The 9,960-nt window shown below is 36.7% G+C and overlaps 1 pseudogene; it reads left to right on the top strand.

Moving 5' to 3' along the window:
• The first annotated feature begins 1,260 nt into the window (after positions 1–1,260).
• LOC149250046 (xyloglucan endotransglucosylase protein 1-like) lies at positions 1,261–9,686 on the top strand (annotated as a pseudogene).
• Positions 9,687–9,960: the final 274 nt, after the last annotated feature.

Raw genomic sequence — 9,960 nt, 5'->3', positions numbered from 1 at the left:
TAGAAGGTGAAAAAAAATAAAAAATTCTATAATGAAAGTTAGGAGTCGGAAAAAGAAAATGAATAGGGTGCATTATTTTACATAAAGTAAAATAATTTATAACAGCACCAGACAATAATTCAACTTTATTTTAAATTAAAACGTATAAGTATAAATATTAATATTAATATAAATATAATTTTATAATTTTCAATTAGAATGTAGAATGTGAGTAATAGTTATAGTTTTAATTAAAACTGAGATCTCATTTTTAAACGTTGATATTACCGCTTTTGAAAATAAAAAATATATCACATATACGTTCTGCCTTTCTCATATAGCTTTTCCAAATTAACACACATATCCGCCCTTTTTGTACTTTTGGAACCATAGCTAATTCTAAAAGAAGTAAATTCAAGTTCTGTCAATAATGATACGAAGAGCAGTAAAGGCGGTTACCTGAAAGCAAAGCCTGTGAGAGTCACATTTTAACAATTGATTTTATATATATTCCAAAGTGGAAAGTATTTGGTTCTGATCTTAAAGGCAAGACACTCGATGCACCTACTCAGTTCGCTCGCTCGCTTGACATGGAAAGTAATTTGAACCCTATCAAACCGTAAATGTATGGGAGAAAAATTTAATTATATTAATGAAAACTTCGATGTGTAGCTACCATGAGTGGGTACAAAATAAGGCTTTACTGGCCTGGCAGGTTTGAAAAAGTAAAATACTTACCAACTCGAATAAAGATACTAAGCGCAGTAAAGGCGGTTACCTAAAATCAAAGCGCGTCAGAGGAGGAATGAGAGTCAGCGATGTAAATTCTACGGAGAGTTGAAATGCCAGTTAGACTCCATTACTTTCTTTGAGGCTTTTAAATCCACTTAATTACATCACTTTGGAACATGCCCCACGCGGAAGTGAAGGACATCGATTAAAGTTGGAACGTACCGTGACAACTTTGGCTGACACGATGCCCTTCAATCATTCATTATTTGTTTGGCGGGATAGCTCTCGCCGTTGTTTCCTTCATCTTTCCCCGCCCACGCGGATGACATGACATATGCCCACTGCTGTTTATGTTTTATGTATATATATATAACCCCAATCAGAGATCACTCCAAGCACATCCATCTCCCACAACGATTTCGGTCTACTGGTTGTTTATTCACTCGTTCATTCAATATTTCAGTTTTACGCAGGCATCTCGGGCAATTATGTTCCTTTCCTTTCACATCCTCCCTGCATTACTCTGTCCTTCCATCTAATTCATTTAAAATGGGAACACCCTTCCTCTTTCTTTTATTGTTAATCTCATCCAGAATTCTCGTAACTGTCTCTGCAAACTTCTACAACGACGTTGACATTGCATGGGGTAATGATCGTGCTAAAATCCTTGACAATGGCCAACAATTACAATTGACTTTGGATCGAACTTCAAGGAATATTTAGCAAATATGATTTTCATAGCAACATGCTCTGCAAACAATGTTAGCTCCCTTACGGCCGCCGATTATTACCAAAACCATCAGCCGCCGCCGCCGATTTATTACGGGCACCATGTGCCGTCAATTTCATTATTTACATAAACTATCTTCAGTTAATTAATTTCTTGTTGAGAGCTCCTCGAGTGGTCCATTACTCCCTTTGCAGTTCTCTACCATGTTTTGTGGAACACTTGCCACATAACTAATAGAAACTTGATGGAAGCTTGAATATATATACCTCTGTTTGGTCCCCAAGCTCACTCATTCAATCTCCTTCAACCTTACACCATCAAGTTAGAGTGAACAGAGCTTGGAAGTGCCACACCGATGAAAGTTTTTGGTGATTTTTTGTAAATCTAAAGGCTTTGTAGTTTTCGCTCTATTTTTGATCCGACGATAGGTTTTTTTAGCGCTGCTACTTTCAAACTTTTGTTTTCATTGGGGAGCATTAGTTTTGTGCATGGAGAATTTGTATATATGTCTGTGTGGTGTAGCGTGCATGTTTGATGTGGTCTAACTGATTTATGTCCACACTTTTCCATGTAATTTCAACTCTCTATTAATGCCCATTTAATCATCTAACAAACCCTGATATTGCATGTTGCTCGATAATTGCCCTGGTCACATGTGAGACTTCATCCGTTCCATTTGGCTCTGACATCGCGGTAATTGTTAGTCTCTCTGAGGGAAATACCGTGCCACTATTTTGCTGGGCTTGCAGATATTCGTTATGTGATTTCCATCTTCTCTTCCATTGTCAATTTCCACAACAGGCAATATAGGCAAAGCAAAGATTAGATATTCGTTATGCGATTTCCATCTTCTCTTCCATCATCAATTTCCATGACAGGAAATACAGGCAAAGCGAAGATTTCGAAGGGTGTTGGTTTCCAATCTCGGCAAAGCATAAAGTGTTGTTGACGTGGTGTAAAAAATCTAGGCAGTGGTGTACAAAATCATCGGAGTGTGAGTCGCATCAATGGCCGAAGGTATGATTTCTTGGGTATTCAAGTTTTTCGATTATTTTAAGTATTTATTCCGCATTATAAAATCGTTATCATGATTTACATTTGGTATCAGAGCAATTTTTATCTTTGTCTTGGTGTTTATACACATGCTTTGTTTGGCTCAATGCCATATTTAAAGGATTTTCTGAATTAAGTCATTTATTTGGAAATATGTCTAATTTTTACTCATTTTTTTATATGCATTTAATAGTTATTTGATTTAATTATATGCAATTTGGATAATTGTTGTGCAAATTTATTAATTATGCTCATATTTAATTTGCATGAATTGATTATTTCTGCTATAAATACATGCTATTTTGGATGAGTATACGAGACCCATTGTTGAATGTTATGCATGAATATTATAGTTTTATTTATGCAATTTATAGTTATTGTCATATCAAGTTAATTTTTATGCATAAAAGAAATAATGTCTAGTGATCCATATAATTTTTAATTGATTAGAGAATAGTCACAACATCTCTAATTAAATAATATTATATATTATGATTGATTATGATCACATAAAGAATATTTAGACATTAATTGTAATTAATTATACTAAATATAATAAATTTTATCCCACGGAAATTTTTATTATATTTATATAATTAATTAGGATAAAATATTCATAACTTACCTACAGGAATTATGAATTAATAGTTTTATCATAAAGTTCAAATCTAAGATAGAATTTATATCAAATTATAATCATGATATACTCTTTAGAATTACGAATTAAGTGAATAATTTGATAAATTCTATCATAAAGAATAATTGAATCTGCGTGAACTGAAAATTTAGTCCACAGACAATTTTTATGTCATTAGATTCAATTTTTAAGCATGATTTACATTGGTAAAACATGAAATTTTATCTTTAGGCCTCAATTTGAACATAAACATGTGATATTTAATTTTATGTAGCTATACAACCTACAAATTTCTCTAAAATTCGTTGTGATATCCCTGAACTTAAGGGAGATAACTATAAGGTTTGGAAGGAGAGGGTTCTCCTTCATTTGGGGTGGATGGACATAGACTATTCTATTAGGAAAAATCAACCACCGGCACTCACTAATACCAGCACCGCAGCAGACATCATGCTTTATGAACGATGGGAGCGATCTAACGCCTAAGCATGATGTTCATTAAGACTAAAATTTCAGTTGGTATTGGTGGTTCCGTTGATCAGCATGAAATGGTCAGAGACTTGCTGAAAGCCATTGATGATCAATTCGTCACTTCAGACAAGGCACTAGCAAGCACCCTAATCATGAAGTTCTCATCCCTAAGGCTCACCAGTGTGAAAGGTGTACGCGAGCACATCATGCAAATGAGGGACACTGTGGCTCAATTGAAGAAACTCGAGGTTGAAATATCGGAGTCCTTCCTGGTGCACTACATCCTGAACACCCTTCTGCACCAATACGGACCCTTCAAAATCTCATACAACACACATAAGGATAAATGGTCAATTAATGAACTCATGACCATGTGTGTTCAAGAGGAAGAGAGATTGGTGATGGAACTGGGAGAAAGTGCAATGCTAGCAACGCGTGGAAAGGGAAAATCTCAAACTAATAATAAAGGGAAAGGTAAAGTACCTCCCCAAGCCGATATCAAGAAGGATTCCAAGTGTTTCTTTTGTAAAAAGAAGGGACACATGAAGAAGGAATGCGCCAAATTTCAGAAATGGCTTGCGGACAAAGGTAACCCAATCTCGTTTGTTTGTTATGAATCTAATATGATTAATGTCAATATTAACCCCTCGTGGATTGATTCTGGATCAACAATTCACATTTTGAATTCCTTGCAGGGTTTGCAAAACTTAAGGAAGCCAGTGGGAAGTGAGCAAAGCATCTTGTCAGGAAATAAGATGGGTTCGCATGTGGAAGCTATAGGAACATGCTATTTAACTTTAAGTAGTGGCTTTGTTTTAGAATTAGAAAAGACCTTTTATGTTCCAAGTTTTTCTAGAAACTTGAGTTCAGTTTCAAGACTTGTACCTTTTGGATATTCCTTCAACTTTTCAGAAATATTTTTCAGTTTATTTTATAAATCTAATTGTGTTGGGAATGGTATTTTGTCTAATGGTCTTTACTACATTAATTTACAAAAAAATGTCACTTATGATTCAATGCATGTTCACACTGGCACTAAAATATGTGTTATTAATAAAGATTCCTCTAAATTATGGCACCAGAGATTAAGTCATATCTCCATAGAAAGAACTAAAAGGTTGGTAAATGAAGGGGTACTTAATACTCTAGATTTTACTGATTTTGAGACTTGTGTGGACTGCATAAAGGGAAAGCAGACCAACAAGTCAAAAAATGGTGCCAATAGGAGTTCAAACATATTAGAGATCATACATACTGATATATGTAGTCCAGACATGGATTCACATAGTCGAAGATACTTCATCTCTTTTATAGATGATTACTCACGATATATGTATCTCTACATGCTTCATAAAAAGAACGAAGCATTAGATGCCTTTAAGATCTTTAAGGCTGAAGTAGAGAAACAATGCGGCAAGCAAATTAAGATCGTGAGATCAGATAGAGGTGGAGAATATTATGGTAGATACACAGAAGATGGACAAGCACCTGGGCCATTTGCAAAATTTCTTCAAGAGCATGGAATTGTTGCCAAATACACCATGCCTGGTTCACCCGACCAGAACGGTGTAGCAAAAATAAGAAACCGAACATTGTTGGACATGGTGCGGAGTATGCTTAGCAGCTCCAATCTTGCTAAATCCTTGTGGACTGAAGCACTTAAGACGACAGTGTATATATTAAACAGGGTTCCAACCAAGGCTATTCCTAAAACGCCATTTGAATTATGGAAAGGTTAGAAACCGAGTTTGCGACATATGTGCGTTTGGGGATGCCCGTCTGAAGTGAGAATATATAATCCAAAAGAGAAGAAGCTGGACCCAAGGACCATTAGTGGGTATTTCATTGGATATGCTGAAAGGTCTAAAGGTTACACATTTTACTGTCCATCTCACAGCACTAAGATTGTGGAATCGAGAAATGCAAAGTTTCTTGAAAATGACTTGATCAGTGGGAGCGATCAAACCAGGAACATAGTTTCTAAGAAGGATCATTCAGAATCTCAACCTTCCACCTCAAGTGATAGATTGGTTATTATTCACAGCACCCCTCAAGTACAAACTGGTGTTGAACAACCAATTGTTGAAGTTCCACACGCTGCTGACAACTTTCCAATAGATCAAGTAGTTCAAGAGTTGCTAAGAACTTTTGAACAACGAATTGAACCACATACTTCTCAGGAAGATGATGGTATGACATTAAGAAGATTTATTAGACCAAAGAGATTAGCGATTCCTGATGATTATGTTGTGTATCTGCAAGAATCTGACTACAACATTGGAGCCGAAAATGATCCCGAGTCCTTTTCACAAGCCATGAGTTGCAAAGAATCAGAATTATGGTATGATGCCGTGAAGGAAGAGATGAATTCTATAAAGAGTAACGAAGTCTGGGATCTTGTTGAGTTGCCTAATGGTGCAAAAGCCATTAGATGTAAATGGATCTTTAAGACAAAGAAAGACTCATTGGGCAACATTGAGAGATACAAAGCAAGACTTGTTGCAAAGGGATTCACTTAGAAAGAAGGAATCGATTACACAGAAACTTTCTCTCCTCTATCTAAGAAAGATTCATTGCGCGTTATTATGGCATTAGTAGCCCATTTTGACTTGGAATTGCAACAAATGGATGTGAAAATGACTTTTCTCAATGGAGATCTAGAGGAGGAGGTTTACATGAAACAACCTGAAGGATTCTCCTCTAGTCATGGTGAGCAATTGGTTTGCAAGCTCAAGAAATCATTATACGGTTTAAAACAAGCATCCCACCAATCGTATTTGAAATTCCATAATGTAATTTCTTCATTCGGTTTTATAGAAAACATTATGGATCAATGTATATACCTGAAATTCAGTGGGAGTAAAATCTGTTTTCTTGTTTTATATGTGGATGACATTTTGCTAGCAACCAATGATAAGGGTTTGCTGCATGAGGTAAAACAATTCCTCTCTAAAAATTTCGATATGAAGGATATGGGTGAGACATCTTATGTCATTGGCATTAAGATCCATAGAGACAGATTCCGAGGCATCTTGGGTCTGTCTCAGGAAACCTATATTAATAAAATTTTAGAGAGATTTCGGATGAAGGATTGTTCACCAAGTGTAGCTCCCATTGTGAAGGGTGATAGGTTCAATTTGAACCAATGCCCGAAGAACGACTTTGAAAGGGAACAAATGAAGAACATTCCATATGCTTCTACTATTTGAAGCCTAATGTATGCTCAGGTCTGCACAAGACCTGACATTGCATTTGTTGTGGGAATTTTGGGACGATATCAGAGTGATCTAGGTTTAGACCACTGGAGAGCTGCAAAGAAAGTAATGAGGTACCTTCAAGGAACCAAAAACTACATGGCTATGTATAGACGGACAGACAATTTGGAAGTAATTGGCTACTCAGATTCTGACTTTGTTGGATTTGTTGATTCACGCAAATCAACATCAGGATACATTTTTATGATGGCCAATGGCGCTGTATCATGGAGGAGTGCCAAGCAGACCTTGATTGCCACTTCCACTATGGAAGCCGAGTTCGTCTCTTGTTTTGAGGTTACTTTGCATGGTGTATGGCTTAAGAGTTTCATTTCTGGGCTTAGAATTATGGATTCTATCTCTAAGCCATTGAGAATATATTGCGACAATTCAGCTGTTGCTTTTATGGGTAAAAACAACAAAAGGGGAGTCGAAATAAACACATTGACATTAAGTATTTAGCTATAAGGGAACGTGTTAAAGAAAAGAAAGTGGTCATTGAGCACGTCAGCACTAAGTTGATGATCATTGATCCTTTGACTAAGGGCATGCCACCGTTTAAATTCAAGGATCATGTAATGAATATGGGACTTGGTTCCATTATGTAGTTTCTCATTGTATGGACAATGTTATTTTAATGAAATTCTTAATTATTGTGATGTTTTTCTCATATTTATGTGCACCTTAATTTGATTTGAGAGAATTCATCTGTGTAACACAGGACCAAGAATAAACATAAGGTTTATTCATTAAGAAATTGTTTCCACATAAATTTCAATAGAAATAAATACATAGTAATACATGGAAGATAATACTCGTCATTAGAGGACTTATTGCCATGATTCATGTATCTATTACTTAATACAGATTATCAATGGGTTTTAAGATGAGACATTAGTTTGGAAGTATGGACCAAGTGGGAGAATGTTAGCTCCCTTACGGCCGCCGATTATTACGGAAACCATCGGCCACCGATTTATTACGGGCACCATCTGCCGTCAATTCCATTAATTACGGAAACTATCTTCAGTTAATTAATTTCTTGTTGGGAGCTCCTGGAGTGGTCCATTACTCCCTCTGCAGTTCTCTACCATGTTCTGTGGAACACTTGACACATAGCTAACAGAAGCTTGATGGAAGCTTGGCTATATATACTTCTGTTTGGTCCCCAAGCTCACTCATTCAATCTCCTTCAGCCTTACACCATCAAGTTAGAGTGAGCAGAGCTTGGAAGTGCCACACGGATGATAGTTTTTGGTGAATTTTTGTAAATCTAAGGGCTTTGTAGTTTTCACTCTATTTTTTATCCGACCATAGGTTTTTTAGCGTTGCTGCTTTCAGGCTTTTGTTTTCATTGGGAAGCATTAGTTTTGTGTGTGGAGAATTTGTATATATGTCTGTGTGGTGTAGCGTGCATGTTTGATGTGGTCTAACTGATTTATGTCCACACTTTCCCATGTAATTTCCACTCTCTATTGATGCCCATTTGATCGTCTGACAAATCCTGATATCGCATGTTGCCCGATAATTGCCCTGGTCACATGTGAGACTTCATCCATTCCATTTGGCTCTGACATCGCGGTAATTGTTAGTCTCTCTGAGGGCAATACCGTGCCACTATTTCGCTGGGCTTGCAGATATTCGTTATGCGATTTCCATCTTCTCTTCCATCGTCAATTTCCACGACAGGCAATACAGGCAAAGCAAAGATTTCGAAGGGTGTTGGTTTCCAATCTCGGCAAAGCATAAAGTGTTGTTGAGGTGGTGTAAAAGATCTAGGCAGTTGTGTACGAAATACATCAGAGTGTGAGTAGCATCAATGGCTGGAGGTATGATTTCTTGGGTATTCAAGTTTTTCGATTCTTTTAAGTATTTACTCCGCATTATAGAATCATTATCATGATTTACAAACAATTCATTTTCATGTACACTTACTCCATGTAGACATCTTATTCCTTCTTTTTGATGACAGGTTGTGGGTTTCAATCCAAAGAGGAGTATCTGTTTGCCAAGATTGATATGCAAATCAAGTTGGTACCTAGCAACTTTGCAGGCACAGTCACTGCTTATTATGTATTTTTTTCTTGTCACTCGACCCTGTCCCACCCTATTATACTCTGAATGACAATATCTTGTCCTATACTATGCTAACATGTTGCTGGTATATGCCTCCTTGCATCTATCGTCTCAACGCGCCAAACATGACGAAATAGACTTTGAATTTCTTAGCAACCTCTTCTAGGATCCTTATATTATGCACACTAATGTCTTCGCTGAAGGCCTGGGCAATCGTGAGCAACAATTTTACTTGTGGTTCGACCCAACCTTGGATTTCCACACTTACTCTGTGCTATGGACATCAAACCAAATCATGTATGTATTCTAATTACCTCTTCACTCATTCATCCATTAAGTAGAGTACAATACAATTTCTGAATCTAACAGAATTGTAAATGTATGTTTGTTATTCAGATTTTCTGTAGACGAGTCTCTTGTTCGAGTGTTTAAGAACAAGGAGACGGAGTTGGGTAAAGTGGATAGCAATTATCACTATCCTAAGAGCCAAGCAATGAGGGTCTATTCAAGCCTTTGGAATGCAGATGATTGGGCGACTAGAGGTGGACTCGTCAAGACACACTGGAGCAAAGCCCCTTTTGTTGCATCCTTCCGCAACTTCAATGTCGCTACTTCTTCTAACTTCAAAGCAAAGGAGACTTTGGACTTGAACCAAGATCAGAAGCTCCAATCCGTGCGAAATAACTATATGATCTATGATTACTGTTCTGACACCAAGAGGTTCCCCCAGGGGGTGCCTCCTGAATGCAAATGAGCCCTCAACAACTCAACTCCATAGTCTGATTGATGAATTCTAGATACCCTGCCCTTCCAACCATTCTTTTATTCCTTCAATTCTACTCTATGACCTCCATTCTTTTATTGTCTTCCCTATACAAATATTTATGTGTACAGAATCTGTTGTATGAGCTCCTTTATTTCATTGTTTTCCTAGTACATACATGAATGTATCCAGAATTTTAATAGTCCAGGGGACTAATTATTTTGTTCTCTATACAATATCAATGTCCTTTAAACTTTATATTATA

The sequence above is a fragment of the Pinus tabuliformis genome, chromosome 7 (genome assembly GCF_031772625.1).
Source record: "Pinus tabuliformis cultivar Carrire ecotype Pingquan chromosome 7, CPIR1, whole genome shotgun sequence".
NCBI lineage: Eukaryota > Viridiplantae > Streptophyta > Pinopsida > Pinales > Pinaceae > Pinus > Pinus tabuliformis.
Note: the sequence above shows the minus strand (reverse complement) of the source record. Positions and strands in the feature narration are given on the sequence as shown.